Below are 23,234 nucleotides of genomic sequence, written 5' to 3'. Positions count from 1 at the left end.
AGCTTTGATTGTCTAAACTACAGTGTACATTTGTCTGGATCATCTTAAGAGATCACTTTCTCAAACTACACACATTCTTGGTGGAGGAGATTAGGGCCTGGGGTTGAAGTGTAGTGCTAACTTAATGCATATACTGGTTAGCTAACTGATTACTTAAAGGTTACTACTTGCTATGAAATAGAAGTAATTTGTATGGAAAGTAGAGAAAATCCCAAAGAAGCTGCCATGCCTACTTTACAAAAAAAATATATATATACCCAATGTAATTTGAGCTGTTAAATAACCTGTACACCAAATCTTGTGGGTGTCTTTTAGACTATGTTCGCAACTCCACATTTTCTCTACCACAAACATTGCATAACCTTCTGGTGGGAAATAGGAGCCAGCTCCTGTCTGAAGCTTGCTAACAAGCCAAAATGTAGTTTTTGAAAAATCTGGTGTGGCAACTTTAAAATAAACCCCATTGTAGACAGGTGTCCACATCTACTAAACTTTTTGTTCTGGTGATGATGCAAACATTTCATTGTATGCATATTTTACATATTTATTAAATTTAATAAGCTATTTGCAATGCAAATCTTATCATTGCATTTTAAGGAGCTATAATTCTGACATTATTCAGCACCTCTGTTTAGCAATCAGCAATGTTTAAATTACATAACATTTTCCTGCTTCATTTATAAAGGTTGCTTTACTGTCTTGGATCAATCACAAAAGATACTTTTAGTATTATAGCTGCTGGAATTTTTTAATAAAAATGCAAAATGTTTTAGCTAATGTTTTTTATTTTATTTAAAGGAACATTATCAACTTAAAAATCACACTTTTTGAAATTGGAATTGCTAGTATGTTCAAGTATTTAAGAATTTAATAAATTAAAGATTAGAAGAGAACTATATTTTTATAATCAATTTGTTTATGCATTAAAAGCATTTTGCGTATAGTCATTTGCACTGGTTTTCCACTGTCCATTTTTCATATTGCTTGTGGGTTTTTTGTACAGGAACAATGGCAGAAAGAAGCATTTTTCATAATAGGAAAATATTGTTGCTAAACTAGAAATTGTCAGGTGGTTCATAATCAAGAGCAGTTCCCTAAAATACTTTTTTAATTTGAAGATATTTCAAATGATTAGTATCCTTTAAACTTCAGTTAAGTACATTCCATACTTGCTAATAGCATTTAAAGTGTATAAACTGCATTTATTTTTCTGCTTTCAGTGTTTTGAGATACAGGTACTTAGCATAATTCTTACAATATAATTTGGTTTTATTGAGCTGTGTAACCAGCTCAATGTATTAAAATTTAAAATAAGATTCTGGTAGTATAGTGATTGCAGACAAAGTGGTGGCAGGCATTTTGTGCTCTGTAATAGCTCATATGCAGCATAAGACATACTGGTTATGACTGAGGCGGTCTAACCCCTTCTCTCAAAAGTGGTAAGATTTTTAAACTGCCAACTACAATAGAAAGCCACCCATCCACATCTGATCTGTAGAAACTGAATATTCTGGTAGCATGAGGCTAGTGTCAGCACTGGCTGTGACACAGACTGTCTTCACTGCAGTATAATTTCAAGTTGGATATTACAAGTCAGTACAGCATGACCACACTACAGAACAGCATTAAGTACCCCACATATGCAGTCACACACTGCGTCACTACTGGTGCTGTATTCAATCCTGAAATGCAAAGATTTCTGGGTACATACCCTATGTCCTATGAAAGTGAACCCTGGGTATGTGGCAACATGTCTGACCCCATGGAGGTTGTTGGCAGAAATGGTCTAGGCCCACAAAAGTGCCAGGACGCAAGCTGGTGTTCTGTTACCTCCTTGAGCTGCAAGGAGGTAATCTGCTTGTTTTAACAACTGGGACTGACAGCTGCTGTTTTTTATTGAAACAATAATTCTTTGATGTGCCTTTGCAGAATTTGCCACAAAAAGATGGGGGAGGTGTCTTGCTGATACAAGCACAAGACAAAAAGGCCAGCATTATGCAGATATGGCAGCATGGACCCAGCAAGTCTTTCCTGGCAGACATCCCCAGGCACACTAGGCACACTGCTGCTTCTAGATCAGGGCCACAAGCACAGAGTGGTGGGACTACATTGTGAAACACAGGATAACCAGCAGCGTCAGGGTCCAGAGCTTTTGAATGAGGAAACTACATTCATGGAGCTGTGCAAAGCACCTGCCCCAGCCCTTGTGTGTCAGAAAACCCAGAAGAGAGCGGCAATAATGATCTGGAATCATGTTACTATTGCCTTGGGGAAATCAGCAACCTTGGTTTGTTATAGATCTGTCTGTGATCAGTTTGGGGTTGGTTCAATGGTTGCGATATGCAAGGAACTTATTACCCTACCGTAACACACAGCAGTTCAAATGTGAAATATTCCCCTCTAAAATGCATAATGTGAATGGATGAAGTTTCCAAACTGTGCCGGTGCTATTAATGTCACAAGTGTTCCCATCCTATACTCTCCTACTGGAGCAATGAGTACTTATCAGGAAAAACTACTACTTCATTATAGACCACTATAGACATCTACATAGGATGCAGTGGCACAGGCGGCCCCGATTCTAGGGATTTCCAGAGGTCTGGTCTGATTCAGCTTGGGCTAGCTAGTACTTTATTCCCTCTTAGCCACACAATCATCTATAGGTGTTTGTGATCACTGATTTTAGAGGACCCGGCTACCCTCTAGCTGATGAAGACGTATCCCAGTTTCTGCCAAATGGGCAGGAGACTGTACAAGTAAACACTTGTGGTGTGGTGGTGAAATGTGCTCGTGGTTGGCTGAAGACAAGATGGTGCTGCGCATAGACTTGTTTGGGACGTCGTGTGTATGATGTCATACATTTGATTAGGGTGTGTTGTGTGCTTCATAACATATACAAGGGTAAGAAGAAATATTTTGGGCAGAATGATTGAAGACATCAAGAGTTTGTAGTCTGCTTACAGACAACCAACTAGTTGGACCTCTTGATAGTGGTGCAGGGCTCATTACAGCAAAGACCATAGGGCATGCCTCTGGCATCCCTGAGCTTCATGGAGTATACTGACGCTGGTGCCACACTTTGGCCAGAGGCATGAAATGAAATGCAACACTGGATGATTTGGTATGAAAGTGGACATGTTAATTTCAATTTGTTGCAATTATCCATTGAAACCCCAGACTCCAGCATGTGGCCAAATAAAGCTTTATTGAAGGTAAACGTATTTGGGCAGTCCAGCCAGCATTACAAAGTTGAAAAGATGTGCAGAACATTAACAGGTGTAAGCAAGAATATAACAGTGCAAAATATTCAAACAGCAAAGAGCAAAATAAACTGAAAATATTGATGTGCATTGTTACATCTAATGGAACTGTACATCATCAAGGTACCAGTTTGTTCCCCTGCATAGGACTAGGGGCAGAACACAGCAGCTACTGCTGATGATGTGCGGTGCTATGGCTCGTTGACTTGCTCTCCCAAACCCAGACTTGTACATATATTAGAAGACATGGTGCAATGGAACTGAAGTGATGGGACTGGACAGGTGCGTTGGGCAGCAGAGCTTGGAATTGACTGGCTCATGATCCCTAAAAGTCTCTCATGCGTCCCTTTGAAATGCCATGACTTGCTCCCTCATCTCTCTATCATGGCAAAGGCATTGTGCCATCATCTCCTTTTCAGCCAGAGTTCACGTCTCCTTTGACACTAGGTCCTCCTTTTTTTTCCACTTTGCAGCCATCCCTTGGCCCTCCTGCTGTTGCTGAACTCCATTTTGTGATGCTGGTCTTACTGCCTGAAGAGTACCAGCTCTTCTGTTGTTTGGCCCTCAGGCTCTATAGCTGTTAGCTCACAGAGAGCAGTCTCTAAGGTGTCCTCTCCTCCCTCACTACATCCGAGCCTCTCTTGAAAGTTCCTAACAAACAAACAAAAGGTCTGAATGTGTGTGAGTCCCAATGTAGTTTTATATCCTTCTTGTGGAATTTGGAAAAAGAAATTGTAACTTTTATCTCATGCCATTCCATTCACTGCCTTGCTGTGATTGCTAGCTTCTGCCAGATTCCAGGCTTTGTTAACGCACATTCCTAGAAAAAAAAATGGTGAGTACCAAAACCTTCCCACTAAGCAAAATCTTCACGTAATAGGGGAGACTTTTCTTGAGAGGTAGGTGGGGAGATCAATCCTGATGAAGCAGCAGCATTGGTGATTATATCGAGCTTGGTCTAAGCTGCTGTAGTGTTAGGTGATGTGGTCCTGTTGGAGATCCTGGGCTGGGAGAGGAGAGAGCAGATATTCCAGGACTCAGACTGCAGACCTTCTGATTGTGCATGGGAAATCTTTCTGTGTATTGTAGTAGCTGAACTGCAAAATGCCTAGAGCTATGGGATGTGGAGGCAGAGGGAGGCCTGCCTTTCACAGGTAAAGACCATGTGGAACTCTGACTTTACAATAACAATAATGGTTGTGCCCACATTACCTGGCTGAGATGCTATATCCTCCACTGGTTCTTCCATGAAAGGCTCCTCCACCCTACTGTGCTCACTCGAGTTGGTTTACCAAAGAGATCCTGTGATTTGGGACTGAGGTCTTCTCCAGACTGGCTGTTCACAACCAAGAGGGTGGCTTGTGTGTCTTTACAGACATCCAAGTTCCAAGCCTGCACCCATCCTGACTTCACAGATGAGCTTAGGCTGAAATGGTAACTGTGCATGGGATAATGCACAGAACACCATCCAGTGCCTCATAAAACAGGCAGCTCTTGGGTGGCATGGGGCTTGGAATTGTTATTCTTGGCCCTCCAATAACTCACCTTGAGCCCATTCTTCTTCTCCCTGCGCTGTTGTCCAGTCCAGTTGATCCTACGATTGGCCAGCAGTTTTGGGGCTATGGCATCTTATAGCTGGGCAGTTCTCACTCTAGGCCAAAGGTCATCCAAGGTTTTAGTATCATCCTCCATCCAGGTGGCAGTATGCTTGGCAAGCATTCTTTTTACTGCTTTGTTGGAGACCAGAGATGACAAAAGTTGAAGGTATTTCAAGCAGTGTGGGCCCAAAGATGCTGAGTAGAACTATAGGAGGGTAGCCAACTTCCAGGTTGGGGACAGAGCACAGGTAGATGGCAAGACAGAACATAGGAATAGGTGCTCTGGGGACTTCTGGAAAAGGATTGGTGGACCATTATCGATTGTTGTAACTGGTCATAGCTGCACATTTTCATTGCAGTCACTTAAAGTTAGCAAAAAGGAGCAAGCTAACATGGCTTAGCCCATACCTCAAAACATGATGAATGGCTCACCATATGGCAAGATTATGATATAACTGGAAGGTGATGGTGTCTGTATATGGAGTGTGTTAACAAGAAAACTTGTGACTCACAACAAGTTAATTCTCTAGAGAAGACAAAGCCCACGTTACAGTGTGGAGCATGACCACTACCTTTTGGCCAACAAGTGAAAAAACTTGGAGCAATGCTGAGTGATCACATCATACATTTAATGACTAAAGCTTAGATGTAATCATTTACACAGCCAAGAAAGCACAGAAAATATAAATTAAAGAATTTTAAAGTTTTTCTAGTTATAATTCAAGAAATCTCCTTGCCTTTGAATAGGTAAGATTAATATGAGGATTAGGCCTGCACATGAAGGTCTCTAAAGCCTTGTCTGAATTTTCTTAAAGTATAATGAAGTTACTACTTAATTTGGTACTGTAGATCCCTACTAGTTTTGAAGTGTATTTTTTGTACATCATTATCATATGTTAGGATATAATCTATACATTTGTTTTATTTAGTCATTCAGTAATCATTTTGCTTCTTGAGTGTGTCTTAAGTAATTGTTACAACCCTGCTACGTAGGAAATAAAGGCTCTGCCCATTGTTTTATGGTCTAACATAAACTTTTATTAGTTTATTCAAAAACCTGCAATAAGAATATTTATATAATCAAAAACATGCCCTTCTTTCTATCCATCAGTAAAAGTTGAACAATGCAACCCTTTTGCTCTCCAGCCATAACAGGCTCAGAACCAAATTGGATACAAGTTACTCTTCCAGATAACATTGGGATTTGGTCCAGACTAAAGTTCTCAAATCTGATTTGTCCAGAGGTATGTCTACCGCTCTGCTCAATGTTAAAGTACATCTCCTCATCCAAATGCTTACCACATAACATGGCCTCACTTCGGCCTCTGTACAGGCGCTTAGGATAACCTCTGGGTATGATTATGCACTATCATTTCAATCGACCGCCTGCCAAGTAATCCTGAATTACTCCAATCAGCTCTCAATATGAGATAATTTCTGACTTTGGATCTCTTATCCATTCTGAATAGGCTTCATCTTAACAAGACCTACTCTGTTCCTTTGCAACAGACCAGTCTTGCCTAAATGAATGAAACATATGAGAAAGGCCCAGACCAGTCACAAGGAAGTACACTGTTGGCATCAGTTGGGTGCAAAAAACATAAATACCTTGTCAACAAACAACTAACTGGTAAAGCACCCCAAAACCAAGGCCAATGAAAGCAATAACTTTTTTTAAAATGACAACAAACTGATAGGCAAGAAACAACCATCCTCAAAGAGAAAAGGGGTGATTAGATGATCTGGGTGAATGAAGGACATTTACTGTATGGATTTTCCCCATTTGCACACTTCTGTGGCACATTCTTGACTCCCTGATCCATCTAACGTCTCTTGGAAAACCAGAGAGTCAGAATCACAGCTCTATCTGCCCACTTACGGATCCTAGCTGGTGGGACCCAACTTAAATGCCCCCAGAAGCACCAAAAGACTTAACTTTACCCTGAACACTCAAAAAATGCAGTCATAAGTGATGATTTTAAAACTGATTATATTCAGTCATTAGCTCAAATATTCTGAAGAGCAGACAGCAAGGTCCACACCATCATAGCTGTGATTGGACAGCAAAGGTTTATCGAACAGGCTTTGATAATGTTCATCTCTCTAGGAGCTTGAATACCAGAAAACTCTTACACAGGTTGTGGAAACAGAGACAGGCACAAAATGCAATGCCAGTCTGGTGGGACAATACTAAAGATAGTGATAGTCACTGTACTGACTTTACTGAAAACTGCATCACCTGCTCTTCTAGTATGGACCACAACAGGAAAAAATCTGGCACTCTGAACACCACAAACTCAGAAAACCTGCTATGTAGATTGTTCTAGTCCTAGCTCGTTTGGTATCTGACACAGAGGCAGTTAATAGAGACCTTCATTGCTTCTACTCAAGATATTGCTCTGCTTTCTCCCCAACCAGATCTAGGCCACTATAATGGCTCTATAGCATATGGTGGAGTGGGATATATTGGGGTTTAGCATCGGCAGTTCTTGCTCCTCATCTTGTCCCTGCTGCTTTGTGTCTCCTGTTTTATCTGTTCTTGCCTCCTGTTCCTCCTCCACCGCCCGAGGTTTCTGGGCCAATTTGAGACTAAGGAAAGGCAGGGAACTGAATTACTAGCCTTGTAGCCCACAGTTCTCTGATCACATTTAGGCAACCAGTGCTGCAAGTCATGTAGTGCTAGAAGCCAGTAGCTGGAACATTTTAAAATATAGTTTCTCAGAAATTAGTGCTATGTGAGAAAAGATGGGAGTGGTATAGTTGGAACAGGTGTGCTGGAATAATTTGTATAATGAGGGTTCTGAGGGCCATTGAACCAAACTGTAAACCCTGTATATGATAGAAACCACTTAAAGCCAGAGGGTGTGGCCTCACCTCCAGCACCTATTAGTTGGAAAGTATAAAATCCCCATTGTTCCCTAGTCTAAGCCTTTCAAGCCCCATGTGCAATCAAGAATTATTTTAGTTGTATAAAGCTCCTACATATATATTATAACCTTTCTCCCACATGATCTCAAAGTACTTTACAAAGTACAAAGGTTGTGTGCAATGTTGCTGTCCTTGTGTTAGGCCCAGGATATTAGAGAGACAAAGTGAGTGAGGTAATATCTTTTACCGGACCAATTTCTGTTGGTGAGAGAGACAAAGTTTTTGAGTGTACAAAGGCATCACTTCACCAGCCATTGTACAGAGCCCAGCAACATGGTTTAGGACAGTAAGTGAAGAATGCTAAATTTAACTGAAACTTAAGGGGAAATTTAGCAAGACAAAGTAGAACTACTGAGGATGCAGTTTGGTTGTGACACTCAAGCTAACGCTACTTTTGCAGATGTATAATTGGATCTTTATTTATAATTTATTTGTATTACCATAGCCCCTTAGAGCCCCAGTCATGGACCTGGACCCCATTGTGCTGCTAGGCATTGACCACAGAACAAAATGATGGTCCCTGCCCCAAAGACAAAGTAAATTAAATTACCACAAAGGGATCAGTTTTACATTTCATCTAAAGTGCATTTTCTTCAACTACGCCCCCCGCATTATTTTCAGTTCAAACCCGGAGGGAAGATGAACCATTCGACAGTCGTCCACTACACTAGTGACAGCTCTTGAAGGTCCCCTTTTCACCCGCGTGACTGTGCAGGCTCTGCTTAGCTTATACCACTACCAGCGTCCTTCCCCCATCCCATTCCACTGCCGGTGACTTGTTACTTACCACTTCCGGCCACACAGACACTAAAGGGCCCCATCCTCCAAGCCAATCAGAGGCCTTCTCTGTACCTCTACCAGCAGCGGCCCGTGAATCACGTGATCCCTTTTCTTTGGCCTTGGGGGGAATGTCAGTGAGTTATCGCGAGAAGGGACGGAAGCCTGTTGGGGACCGGGCCTTTAATGTGCGGTTCGACCCATCTGATCGGGGTGAGTTTGTAAACAGAGCGCGGCGAAGGGGAGCCCGGCAGCGCCCCCGTCGCGTTGCAGCGGGGTTTGTGCGCGGCGGCGCCGGCGCAGCCGTAGCGGGCGGGTGAAGGGGAGCGGCGTGGCCTGGGCTAGGTGGGGGTGTCCGAGAGGCATTAACATGGCGGCGCCGTTCTTCCCATAGACCCCCGCCCCCACCGCGGCCTCTGGCCCCCGCTGCCCGTAGAGCCGCGAGGTCCGGGCCGGAGCCAGCGCGGAGGAAAGCATTACCCGCCCCCGAGGTAGGCTAGTCCCCGCGCCTGCCCCAGGGCGAGGCTCCTTTCCCGGAAGCGGCCTGCCCTGACAGGTACAGCAGGCTCCCACCCCGTCCCTGGGGCGGAGGGGCCGCTCTCTCCACGGCTGCGGGGGCGGGCTGAGGGGTGCAGCGAGGCCTGCCCCTCCCTCTACTGCTGCTGCGGGGGCCGAGCCAGGCTCTCTTCGCCTGTGTCTGCCGTGGGGAGGGACGAGGGAGATGGAAGACCCCAGGTGCCCCTCAGCTGCTGCCAAGAGGGGAGGGCTGGACAGAGCTGTCCTGTCGTAGAGGGGGCTGTCGCTCTGCCCCTGAATGTGGACGAACCTCCGTGACCTGTGTCTGTTTCTGGCCTGGCCTGGGTTGTGGTGGTCTACTTGGGCCCATCACCGTTGTGACTGGTGAGTGGGAGCTGGACACTGTTGCCAATTGTGTGTGTTTCCTCTAGGGTCCTCTCAATATCTATAACCTCTTACCTACTTGTGGTCCACCAAGAAGATGCTTTATGTGAGGCAGCACAGGTGCCCAGACATTCAAAGCATGATGGTTATATTCTAATGCTTGAAAATCTTCCCTCGTGATCCTCTCTTGCCTCAGGATTAAGTTTGCTAATTGGAGGTAGGGACTTCATGTGCTGCCACATCCTTCCACCTATTTAATGTACATTGCAACCTCTTGACTTTCCCCCACTTATAAAAACAATTCTGGTCTTGCAAATAAAATCAGTTGGGATACTCCTGTCTCACATATATTCTGGTTGCCTTTTCTTTTCCCATCCAGCCATCCCCTAAAAAAATTGTTTGTTCTCTCCAAAAATAAATACATTTTGATCTTTCTTTGACCCCACAATTAATGGATTTTTGGGTTCCCCCCCCACCCCTTTAACTAGTAAGTTCTAGGCTGTCCGCTTCTCCAAATAAATGAGTTCTGGGCTTTTTGTTTTCTCCCCTCCATCCCCTTTAGCAAAATCTTTATTCAAATCTCACTTATATCCCAGTTGGTGAATCCTGGATTTTAGTCCCTCTATTGCCCCAAGCTGCCTTGAGTGCAAGAGTTTAGTAGGACTAAAACAAACAAAAATAGCCATATATGTGGCCACTGAGCATATCCACACTTACATTAGATATAAATTATTATGCTTTACAGCAGTGGTTTTCAAGCCTGTGGCTAAGGGACTGCAGACTGCCTAAAATTTCCAAAGGGATCTGCACCTCCATTTGAAAATGTGTAGGGGTCTGCAAATGGAAAAAATGGTTGGAAACTACTGCTTTAGAGTATAAGACAGCCACTAGCAGATGGGGTCAGGAAAAAAAAATCCCCTATGGGCAGGTTATTCCATAACTGTCAAATGCGGGATTTCTTGAACTTTTCTCTGAAGTATTGGTAGTAGCTATTATCAGAGGCCCCAATACGGCAAATGCATATGTATATGCTTAACTTTACTACTAGAAATAGCCCCATTGATTTAAAACAAATGTTTGCAGAACTGGGGCTAGAGAGAGGATGCTGGATTAGGTAGAACTCTGATCTGGTAGTTATAACGCCTACTAAAATACCATTGTGAAAATAACACTTTAGCATTTATATAGCATATTACAAATTCAAAGGGCCTCATTGCAATGTGTGAAGTTTAAAAAAACAAAAAATACACTAAACTTTACCAGGATTCCTTGTTACGTTAAAGGTTACTGACAGAAATTTAAATGAATAATAAAAATACATTTTTGGGTGGGAGGGTGGGCAACTTATTTGTTTATCATTTTTATATTTGGGTAGTTAAAGTTGTACATTAATATTTTGATCTTCATTGCACACTCAATATCTTTATCCTGATTTGGAGGCTAGTAAGCCTAATTTTGTTGGTATAGCTGTATTCTTCTTAGTAGGAATTTTTGGAGCCACACAGATTCTGCCATATAGCCTTCTTTCTACTCAGAAATTTTGTTTTATTTGGTTGAATTAAATCTTTTGGGTTCACTGCTGCTCCCACTCCTGTATAATCTAATCTGTTTGGTTTTGCGTAGGATATACCCAGATAATACTTGTGGCACCTTAGAGACTAACAAATTTATTTGAGCATAAGCTTTTGTGAGCTACAGCTCACTTATGCTCGAATAAATTTGTTAGTCTCTAAGGTGCCACAAGTACTCCTTTTCTTTTTGCGAATACAGACTAACACAGCTGCTACTCTGAAACCAGATAATACTGTATTCCACTTAATTTTTGATGTTCAGATGTGTTTCCGATGTGCCTATTATGTCAAGGTCTTCTTCCATTTTTAGCCATTCTAGTTCATCTTTGGGTTTTTTTCTTTGTTTAAGCTTCTTGTCTGTAAATATTTAAGACCAAAAATAAAAGCCATGTGCCAATCTTTAACTCTTAGCTGACACACGTTTCTTTTCTGAAATTTTATCTGATCTCTACCTGGTGCACCTCCAATTTTAAAAAATATTTATCAAATTCCCACTTAAAAAGAACCTAATGAAGACTTTCACAGTAACAACCATAGTATGATTCAGTATTATATAGTAATACTTACAGAAGTCGTCAAGTGGTGCGCATTAGCTAGCTTATTTAATTGCATGATCTTACTATTACTGTTACCACTGTCATCTCTTCAACCATCCCTTGTTGCTTGTTACTCTCACTTGTTACAAAGTCTTAAATTAGACTGTAAGCCTTATGAGCAGGTACTGCTTTCCTATGTATTTGTCCACCTAGCACAAAGGGTCTCTGCACCTTCTTGGATCTGTAGGATGTTATTACAGTACATATAATAAATAAAAACCACTTTATATAACATCAAATTTAGATTCTCCTGGCATTAATGGGACACTGTTAACCTACCCAGTCACACTTCTATCTGAAATATCTTTACTGTTGTTACAAGAAATACCTATGATTACTATCTTAAAATGTTACTACTCTAAAGAGATTAGGAAAAAAACAAACCTTTTTCAATTTTCCTTTGTCTATTTGTCAGCACTGAGTTTTCTCTAATTTTTCTCATAATAATGGAAGGACACCTCAAAAAAAGAGTGTAAAGCTGCAAAAACTGGCAGAAGAACTTAAAGGTAGCTGTGTGGTTTCTCAAAGGACTCATTTTAACTCATTTTTTAAAAATGACTGGATTTCAAGTAGTTATTGTCCCCATAATTAACAAAAGTGCATATTTGATATAAATGGAAAACATAGTTTAAAAAAAAATATGTAGTACCTGAAAGATGATTATAAGCAGGAAATTATACGTGTAAAGTATATGTAAGTGGAAAGTCTGGATTATTACATAATTCTGTAATATGTTTCCAAATCTATGCCACATTGTTCCTGATAGTATTCTGCATTAATTAAGTAGTAGGAATTCAGGGTGAAATCCTGGCCCTATCAAAGTCGATGAGAGTTTTGCATTGGCTTGAGTAGGGGCAAGATTCACACTCCGTGACTCAAGGCACAGCTGGAGCTATGCTACTGTAGCATAGGCTAAGTCTATGTTTAAATTTATACAGTGGCACAGCTGCATTGCTGTAGTATTTATTGTAGTATCTGGAGGAATTCTCACGTCACTGTAGGAGGGTAATTAAGGGTGGTAACTAAGTTGATTGAAGAATTCTTCTATTGACCTAGCACTGCTTACATGCAACTCTCAGGGATGTGGATTTTTCACACCCCTGAGAGCGGTAGGTAAGCTGATATAGCTTTCCATTGCAGACCAGCACATAGACACTTGCTACAGCAACAGAAGGGCTTTTTCCATTGGTGTAGTAAATCCACCCCATCGACAGTAGCTAGGTGGATGGAAGAATAGTGGTGTTTATGCCAGGGCTTAATGACATCTTGCTGCAATGTAGCTTGGTCAACATAAGTTTTAGATGTAGAATCAAAGAACCGTAGGGTAGAAGGGACTGGAAGGGTCATCTAGTTTAACCCCCCCACCAAGTTGCAAGATTTGGTATGTCTAAACCACCCAAGACAGATGCCTGTCCAGCCTCCTTTTGAAAACCTCCAGTGAAGGAGCTTCTATGACCTCCCTATGCAGTATGTTCCATTGTGCCATTGTTCTTACAGTGAGGAAGTTTTGACTTTGACTGAGTCCAAGAAGGGTAGAACACTTCAGTCTGTAGGTAAATGCAGACAAGTTTCACAATGGAGTGGTCAATTCTATTATTTTGATAAAGGTCCTTCTAAAATCTACTGTTTTGTATAACAGAAATCTTACCAGTGAAACAATTCTTCATATCAAAAACTCAGAAATGAGTATTTGATCAAATTCGTAGCTATATGATGGTGTGAAATAATGTAGAAATGAACCAGTTTTCTGGCTTTATTATTAAAGTTGAAACAGTAAAAATGACGTAGCATATTGTAGTGACAGAAAAGTTTTAATTTCTGATTAATTGAATTTCTGTGAGAAATTTTGAGATTTAAGAACCCAGACAGGTGAACTCAGAAGATAAATCATATTTCACTTAGAAAAGAATATTATTGTGGAAATGTCTGAGAGAACTAAAATTTCATTTTTGCCAAACTGTAAATCAGCTTTGATTCCATATTCAGCTAATTATGTAGTTTATCATAAGATGCTGTAGCTTCAGTAACAGTAGAAACAGAAATGTTTCGAACAGTAATGTTTTTAAGGACATAAAATACATTCATATTTTCTTCTAAAGTGTATTTAAACTTATTTTTATATCCTATCACCCAAACTCACATTTGCTTACTTATTTGATCCTTCCCTATGTTTGTATCAGTATTAGTAATTTTACTTTTTCATATTCCTATCAAAAAATCTCAACACACAAAAAATTATCTCTTGCATATTGCCTGCAGTGCTTAACCTTCCACTTGCCTTCCACACAGAAAAATTTCACCTTTATTCCAGCTCTGTCCCTGTCTCACCAAAGTCATACTCTCCTTGTTCCTCTGCACATAACCCCATTCCATAATTAGGTCTGCTGATGCTGTTGGGCTGTGTACCGGATCTTTCTACTTCAGGTCATTTGACAGTCTGGACAAATGGGTTTCCTTCTGCTTTTTGGATTAGTAGGCAATGTGACCAATCACCAGGTTCAAACTTTTTTTACTTCCTGTCCAGCTGTACTCCTTCTATGTGCTCTCTGCTGCTTTCTTCTTGGAACCTCATAAAGCAGTTAGCCATTCAGATGGGCAGAAAATGCTGTGGCTATTTGTGCTTAGATCTCTTCATGATGCTGTAGTTGTTAGATCCCCTCTTTCTCTTTGTCAAGACCCACTAGAGCAAGCCCAGCTTTAAGTCTTCTTCGCAGGGCAAACAAAATGGCCTCTTACACAAGGCAAATAGAGGCAACAGCAAAGTAGGAGGCTCTGGCTCTCCTTGCCTTTAGGTCAGAGGTGGGCAAACTATGGACCACGGGCCACATCCAACCCACGGGACCATTCTGCTCAACCCCTGAGCTCCTGGCCTGGGATGCTAGCCCCTAGCCCCTCCCCGGCTGTCCTCCCACCCCCACCCCCACCGCCACCAGCACAATGCTCTGGGCAGCGGAGCTGCGAGCTCCTGGGGCAGCGGAGCTGCAGAAGCTGACCTGACCTGGTGCTCTGTGCTGCACGGTGCATGGTTGGCTCCGGCAGGACGGCATGGTAAGGGGAGTGGGGTTGGATAGAGGGCAGGGGAGTTCCGGGAGTGGTCAGGGGCTGGGGGAGTGGATAAGGGTTGGGGCGGTCAGAGGGCGGGGAACGGGGGTTGAATTGGGGCAGGGGTTCCAAGGGCGGTCAGGCAGAAGGGGTGGTTGAATGGGCAGGGGTCCCAGGGGAGCAGTGAGAAGGGGGGGTTGGATGAGGCGGCGGGGGGCAGTTAGGGGTGGGAGGTCCGAGGGCCATCAGGGGGTGAGAAGCAGGGGGGGTCGGATAGGGGGTGGGGGCTGGGCCATGCCTGGCTGTTTGGGGAGGCATAGCCTCCCTAATTGGCCCTCATACAATTTTTGAAACCCGATGCGGCCCTCAGGCCAAAAAGTTTGCCCGCCCCTGCTTTAGGTAGTGAATCCTCCACCCTCTGCACAGCTCCTGTCTGGTAAGTGAGTGTTAGGAGCTTTGGCTCCTGGTTCCACTCCCATCTCAAAGTGTTTACTGCAAATTCTCCTGAACTGTATTCTGAAGGCCTCACTCCCTTTAGCACTGTCCTTTTATGACAAGTAGTGCTTCAAAGTGGAGCCCACCCAGCTCATTTGCAGTCCTACAGGCTTCAGTGACCAAGCCCCCACTCTCCTTTGCAGGGACAGAACATTGCCCAGAAGATCCACTTGTGCAGGGACTCTGACACACCACAGAAATTGTCATTTAAGCACCCTTCAACCCTATACAAAAGCCTCATGGCAGTAGACTGGAGCATATCCTGTGGTAAGGAAAGCACCGGAATTGGCTTGTAAAGAGTATTGCTGGGTGGGAGAACAATTCTTGGAGGCCAGTAATAATTTCTCTGCCTAGTAAGTTTGAACATCAGATGAAAACCCATTGGTCCAGACTGTCAAATACTTTGTCTCAGAAGGTTGACTTACAGTAGGGAGAATCTCATTTGTGTGTTAAACACTTGAACCCTTCCTTTTCACTTTTGTGTTTCAAATCCTGTGGCGGTGGTGGTATCCAATAGGTATGTAAAATGCGGTTTTACCCACTTCTTTGCGGAGGGTGGATTTTCTTGTAAATGTGAAACAGTAAATAAACTTCATTTTGTTTCAGCTTTCCACTTGTTTTCTAGGAATCTGAGAGAAGCTGTTCCAGTCCCTCCAGGTCAGTGCAGCTGTGACTTTTTTTTTTTAAACTAAAAATTTTAATTTGTTTTATTTTTCATTATTTATTAAGTAGTTTTAATTTGGTAGATTTTTCATCTACCAACTTCTATACTTAAGTGTAAGGTGTGACTTTCAAAAATGCTCAAAATCATCCCAGCTGTCCTCCCCTAGAAATAATGGTATAATTCCCATTAACTTCAGTGGGAACTAAGATTAGGCTAAAGTGGAATGCTTTTTAAAATCTCACCCAGAAAGTATAAAAGTGTAGCAAGTAAGCTAGCATTTAGAACTCTGTTACTTATTTTGGTTTGTATTGTTTCTTTTTGGCTCTAGAAGATACTGCTTTAACTTTAGATAATTTAATCTGGTAAACAAAAACAAAAAAAAAAAACCCTTCTCCTCTTCCTCCTTTGTCTCTTTACCCCAGCCAAACTAACATTCCCCATATTAAAATTGGAACAGTAGAAAATTAATACCTAAACTTAAAGTAAATATTTTAAATAACTGTACTTTCCTGTGTTCAGTTTTTTATTCTTATAGTTTTCATCACTGCTTATTTTATTGTAAACACTTAAACAGATCTTTTGTTACATTTAAGTTCTTATCTGAAAAAGACATTGTAAGAAAACAAAAATCAGGAATTAAATAAATCAAACATTCCTTTTTTATTTTTAAGTGACCATTCTTCCTTGCCTGCTCTGGCTTACCTGTCCAATATTTATTTTAATTGTAGTACAATAAGGATTTAAGGATACAGTTTAATGCCCCTTCAAATCCAAGAGGTCTGCATTAAACATTTTTCATTAAAAGAATCTAGGGTAATTTTTCTGTGTATATAAAGAAAGCCATAAATGTATAACAGCAGTGCAGACCAAGTGGGCTACTAGCAGTCATCAATACATATAGTATGTTTTACTACTGTTTAGGTAGCCTAATAGCTCAAAGAAATGTTCAGTTTCCACATTTAAAAATAGTGTTTGCTTTTTACATTTCCAGTGTATCATCACACTCGGTTATGGGCTACCACCTATCCACCTGTAGTGGTGGAAAAGTAGAGAACGAGAGATGAATGGATTTTGATGTGATCTGCAAAAAATAAAATAATTAAAAATCTAAAATGTAAAAACTTCAAATACAGTATAGCAAGTGCTCTAGCTAATGTCCACTCCACTTCCATTTGCACTCTTTTCTTTTAAAGAAGTTTTAAGTGTGATGCTTTGGGCTTGATGATTAAGCTTTGCATTCATATAGAACATCATTATATTATTTATTATTTGTATTACTGTAGTGCCTAGGAACCCTAGTTATGTCAAAATAACTTAATCTTGATGAATTAATGTTGATAAAGTATTAGCCTTTTGCTTGAAGGACAGGTGTATGGAGGTTGTTCATTTGATACAGTGAAATTTGCCCTGTAGTTAAAAGGCCCAGAAGACACATACTATATCAACTATCATTACTGTAAGTTCTGTATGTTGTAAATCATTAATTATTTCAGCATTTCTTGTAGGTGAGATGCACTGTTGACCTTCAGACTGTGTTTAAAGTGTCACCTATATTGGTAATGAAAACCTGTCAGAGAAACAAGTTTAAAACAGTTTGCCTGGCCAGTATGGATTCTGCATAAGCTTTAAAAAATTTATAGATTCAAAAGGTGAAAAAGTCTAGAGAAATGTTTTTTAAATGCTTACACTATTCTGCCTTTCATACTGATGAGATAAGCCATGTTATCCTGAACTACCATTGTGGATAGGGCTTGAGTCTCATGCTAAATTATGTTGAATTCTGGAGGGAGGCATTCTGTATGTGTAAAGTAATTGACAGATGGGTAAATACTACTTTTAAATTCTTATTTTCTTAATTACAATTTAGGGTGAAGTTACTTTACTGTACACCTATTTAAAGATGTGGCTATGATCAGAGAAACAGGAGGACAAGTGAGGAAATCTTTTTCTTACAAGCCCAATCTAATTTTGGGGAAATGATTATGCAAGTGGTATTGATCAAGGTCACCTGCACTGGCTGCCTAACATTGACCGGGTTCTTTAGTTTAGTTTACTTCTATTGTGTATAAATAATACAAGGATCGCAGGACTGGCTCGCAAGTACCTGTCAAGGAAACAATTTCCTTTTTCCCATTTCCATTTGCTGTATCTTAAACAGATTATTTTGGTATCTGAAGGCCACCTATGTTGCTTCCATACATCTCTCTCCACGTAGGACTAACATCAAAGCATACACGTGAAGGCCAGGGATAAGGCAATACAGCATACCAGTAGACAGACAGGTAGAATTACATAAGCCAAATGTCTTAGGGTAGCATGGCTGAAAGAGGCATATGATTCCAAAGGATATAAAATGCAGCTTCTAAGATTATCTTCCTGGGTCCATTATCCTCCTCCTATTTCATTGCAACAAAGTCAAGCTTCTTGTCCTCACCTTCCACAACCTTCAGAATTCTGCCCTAGCTATGTGCTTTTGCTTGTCTCTCATCACATTAAACATGGCTTCTTTGTTCTGTTAACTATGCTAGTCGTTTGTCACCTTCTCATATCTATGACTCTGCACTTTCTTACATGTGGAACCTATTCTTTGAGCTGATCCCAGATCTCTCGTCAAGTCCCAACTCTGCCATGACACTTAAATCAGTGGTTAATTATGACTCAGTTGAATGGCAGATGAGGATAGTTGGCACTTATATATATTTGCAGATTTTTTATTGTACAGTATGCACATCAAAATTTTATGTATTTGATTTCTGTATCCCTCTCCCTCTACCCATCATATCCCACTTGTAATTTTAGATTATAAACTCCTTGGAGTAGGGAGCATTACTATGTGTTTTTGTGTTACTAGCATTAGGGGACAAAATCCTAGTAGAGACCTTTGGGCACTACTATAATACAAATGTTCAATTACATTTTTAAAAATTACATTCAGAAAACTTTAAGGTTGCACAGTCAAACACTTGGAAGTTTAGGAAATGCCTGAACTAAGACTGGTTGTGCAACCTTAATTCAGCCCCCTTGTACATATTCATTATAATACAACCAGTGGACCAAGTTCGGTGATGAATCCTGGTCACGTGCCTCCTGAGGCATATGGATAATATGCTAAGAAGATTATAATACAGTCTTCAACTGTATGATCACATTTTTTTCCCACAGACCCTCTGCCTTATTCAAAGTACAGGATGACTGGTGCTCTGGAGATGAAACAAGGTTGTGGAGTGAATGAAGCTATTGTTTGTCGGATCCCTACCTCATTTGTTGCATAAGTTGGAAAGAGTGTAGTGAATGAAGCAGTGAACTGCAGGAAGAGAGAATAAACTTCTTGTTAAGGCAACTGAATGCTACTCTGGGATTTGTTTCTGTCTATTGCCACAGGATTCCTATGTGATGTGCAGCAACTCCTATAAGCCAAATTTTTTGCAGGTTGTTTGTTCCTCATTGTTTGGGTGTCTAACTTAACACTAGGGGCTTGATTTGCGGTGTTTTATTTAATTAAAAAAAAGGCAAATTGAAAATTTAATTATTGAGCCATATAGGTGGTCTGAAGGATTGGAAATTTACCTCCACATCAGAGACCACTACGACGATAGTTAACAGAGTAATTGGTGGCAATGCTAGTAGCATGCTGTGATTCTTTTTGTGGCGCAGCCATTAGATGGGGTGGAGACACACTTTGTGGGTTTTAAAGATTTTTTTCTGGCTAGCAAAGGAATGTTGAGGTTCAATAATCCTGCATTATATTCCGGGGTCAGGATGGGTATGTGGGTTTTGTGGTTTTCTTTACCTCATACTCCTATTTCCATCTTTTACATTTGAGTCTTGTTGCTTTCTCCTTTTCCATGGACAACAGCAGGGGACCATTGAGATTGCAAGAGGGACAATCTGTCTCTTCTTTTCCAGCCCCTGGCAGCTGGGAGAAGCAATTGCAGGGAACAGCCTACTCAGCCCCCTGGACTAGAGCATGTTCAGTGCAGTTGAAAACAGGAGCTGTGTAGGGGTGGAGTTTGCTTGGTACAGATAGAATATTTGGAGAATTTAGCTGTCAAGCTCTAGCAAGTTTCTATGGCACATGTGCACATGGTTTTCAGAGGGTTCTTTCTGACCATAACTGGTCAGATTCTTATATTTAAGCCTAAAGATTGCAAAACTTGTCAAAATACAGTTTTTCAGGTGTTAATTGGCAGCCCATTACAGCACGATGTCTCATGCTCATAAAACTACCTTATGCTGTGTCCTGCAATAAAATAATGTTAAGAGGCCAGATTAGCTTTGACCTTTGTCCAGTGAATAGTTTACTTTAATAAAACTTACTTATTTTCTTTTCAAAGCAGAGAGTCAAACCATTTAAATTTTGGTTTAGTGTGGGTTTATCAATGTTTCCTAACTCAGACACTAACTTAGAAATGTTCAGACACTAACTTAGAAAACTTTGAACCTGTTTGAACTGGTTCAGATACATTTCCGGCAGATTGTCACACACTCTTATGCTTGCATTGTAACTCTTAGCAAAGGAATATTTATTATTGTATTATTCAGGAACTTTCTCAATGGAATTTCATTAAAAAAATTTTCTCTGCAGAAATGTATCACATTTTCAAACTATGAGCTGGGTTTTTGGGTTAGGATAAATCACAAGTCACATAATACCCATACCCCATGTTATCAAGGACGTACCTAAGAGACTAGGTAGGAGTAGCTTCTGTTGGGGCTGGGAGTGATTAGCAATTGGGCCAGCAGAATGGCCAGAGCAATGTACTGTATTTAGTTGGCTCTGTGTGTTTAAGCCAATCACCTCAAAGACTTAATGCAACTCAAAACATTCCAACATTCTTGTAAGACTAAAAAAGAAAGAGAAAGTTATTAATTTTGGTATCAGGGATGCAAAAAAAAAGCAGCAAAGGAAAGCAGCAGGCCTATTCAACAATAAAAGATTCACCACCAGGGAACTGCAAACATTAAAATTAATCAATATGAAATAATTCTGTTCTGAAAAAAACAAACAAACCTCCCTGAAATAGTGGATAGAGGGGAGAAATTTTAGGCCCAGCCAGCCAGGGAGGAGAGGTGATAATGGGGTTGTTATTAGTCAGAAAAGAACTGATACAACACCTCTCCCCCTTCAGCTAGAACTCCCCTTCCCTTCCTTCCTCCTCCTTTTAGGCCCTTCAGAGTCCCTCCATCCCGCCTTCAAGTAGTCTCCCATAGCGTAACACAATAACTGAGCCTGTGCAAGGTGATTGTTAGAGTGGCATCAGGAAGGAACTTCAGCGTCGGGGAAACAAAGCCTGGAACAGCCCGGAAGAACAGCAAGCCTTACATTCTGAAGTTAAACAAAAGTCCTGTGTTTCACTCTCCTCCTGCCTCACCCATCATGTCTGAAGTCTGAGTTATTGGCCTCTAGCACTCGCCAGCAAGCAGGAGGAGATGGTGAGAGGAGGGAGGTGGTTCTCTTCCAGGGGGAGTTGTCTACCTGAGCAAAATAGAGAGAACTACCAATCCCAGAATACTTTTCTCCTCCTCCTCCTCTCATTTCTGGTTGCTTCTTGGGAAGTGTAGTCTCTGCTCTTCTCTCTGTAAGGTTGGCACATCCTGAAAAGGCCCTCCCTACCTCCTGATGACTGAACCTACTACTTTGAACTGTTTTTTTGTTTTTTTCGGGTTTGATTCCCGTTTGGGGTCAATATGATTCAGAGGTTTTCTGTCTGGGGTCAGTTCTAGTTCATTCAAAAAACTTCATTCTGAATCATTTTTATTTCAGTTCAACTCCTTGTTTCAAAGGGCTTGACTTTTGATCAGAAATTAAATATAAAAGGATTATTTCCCTCTCAACCCAATAGATTTAAATTAGATAATCACTCTGTGTTCTATTTTATATTGTCCTAATCCTGTACTAAAAGGGAGAATAGGCAGAAAGCAAAGCTTTTGACATTTCAAATCCTGAAATAGAAGAGAGGCTTACAGTAGAACCTCAAAGATACAAACACCAGGGTTACGGACTGACCGGACACCAAGTGAAATCGGGAGTAACCAATCAGGTAGCAGCAGAGACCACCACCACTCCCTTCCCCCCTCCCCCCAAAAAGCAAATACTATACTGTGTCCACGCGTGGGGCAGCCACTTACAGCAAGACACTGGGGCTGCCAGCCCAGGGCAGCGGGAACCAGCCAGCAGAGCAGGAGCAGTGCTGGGGTCTGTACCTCTTTCACTTCTCCACCCCACCCCACCCCCGCCAGGAGGGGAACGTATCCTCCCTCCCCTGGCTGGGAGGGACACACACCACATCCCCCTGTCTCTCTGCAGGGATGGGGACAAGCTTGCAAACTCAGCTGCTGAATCTGGAGCCCAAACTACACTTTGTTCAGAGTTATGAACATTTCAGAGTTACGGACAACCTCCATTCCCAAGGTGTCCATAACTCTCAGGTTCTACTGTATTTGGAACAAGCTAGATCTGCTAGAGGCACTCTGCTACTGTACTGTTTCCTCTGGTATGGAGTTAGCTTGCCCCTTTGAAGATTAACAACAAGGTATACTGTCATGGTGGACAGATAGAGGTAGTTGTGCCCCTTCTCATTCTTCATCATGATTGTCTTCAGGCTTTTGGAAATCCTAAAGGCTACAGAGCTGCTTTAACTAGCTCCAATATAGGAGTTGTCCACCAGTGCCCCTTGGGGAGAGATCCAGCAATGTTTTAGTTAACTAATTTCAAGGCCTACCTGAGACTAGCCCATGTTAAATTTGAAACTGAACCAAGAAAAAAAAATTGGAATGAAGTACAGCAGAACTGGGATGATAGTCTCTCTGGGAAGACTTTGAATCATCCATTGAAATTCAAGATGACTGCATATTCCAGTATCCTTTTAACAATATAAAGTGCAAGCTATAGTGTACCTTGGAGTTTAGACATATTCATTTTTGTGCCATGGCATTTGCTTGTGTTCCTTTAAATCTTTACAAAAATGATGATGATAGTACATATCAACAGCCTGCTTAACAGTTCAGCAAATACTGAATGTCTTTGGAAACCTGGGACAGGATCATGAACTCTTTGAAGGGAATAGCAGAACAATTTCAGTCCGTGGTTTGTCTTGGCATTCAAACTCTGATATGTCAACCTTTCCCTTGGCAGCCAAAGTCAGAGACTCTTAAGTGTTTCTTCTTGGAATAATCTCTGTGCTCCTGATCTGAGGTAGTCAAAGTCCTTTACTGTTGAATGTGTGTGTAATAGAATCAATGCCTTGGAACCTCTTGCACTATATCTTTGCTGCTTTTTCAGTTAAGTGCTTACAGCTAGAGTCACGAGCTCTCCTTTATTGTGGGTGTAGTAGCCAGAAGATCTATCCCATGGTTGTGAGACAAATTTAGTAAAGGGGAGTGGGATCTCTACCCTTTTGGAA

At 41.3% G+C, this 23,234-nt stretch overlaps 1 protein-coding gene across 50 annotated transcripts in view; it reads left to right on the top strand.

Moving 5' to 3' along the window:
* The first annotated feature begins 8,638 nt into the window (after positions 1-8,638).
* The window catches only part of ATF2 (activating transcription factor 2), a 95,751-nt gene continuing 81,155 nt past the window's right edge, over positions 8,639-23,234 (top strand). For 13 of the 50 annotated variants that reach the window (XR_006278011.1, XM_043505350.1, XM_043505343.1 and 10 more), the window contains exons 1-2: positions 8,690-8,776; positions 15,774-15,824. The gene's annotated coding sequence lies outside the window, so the exon portion shown is untranslated. Of the gene's footprint in view, positions 9,464-9,510; positions 9,681-15,773; positions 15,825-18,993; positions 19,261-23,234 lie in introns of all 50 variants that reach the window. The other 37 variants (XM_043505347.1, XM_043505320.1, XM_043505339.1 and 34 more) reach the window with 26 other exon arrangements.

The sequence above is a fragment of the Dermochelys coriacea genome, chromosome 11, assembly GCF_009764565.3.
Source record: "Dermochelys coriacea isolate rDerCor1 chromosome 11, rDerCor1.pri.v4, whole genome shotgun sequence".
In the NCBI taxonomy this organism is placed as follows: domain Eukaryota; kingdom Metazoa; phylum Chordata; order Testudines; family Dermochelyidae; genus Dermochelys; species Dermochelys coriacea.
This window is presented reverse-complemented; position numbering and strand designations above follow the sequence as displayed.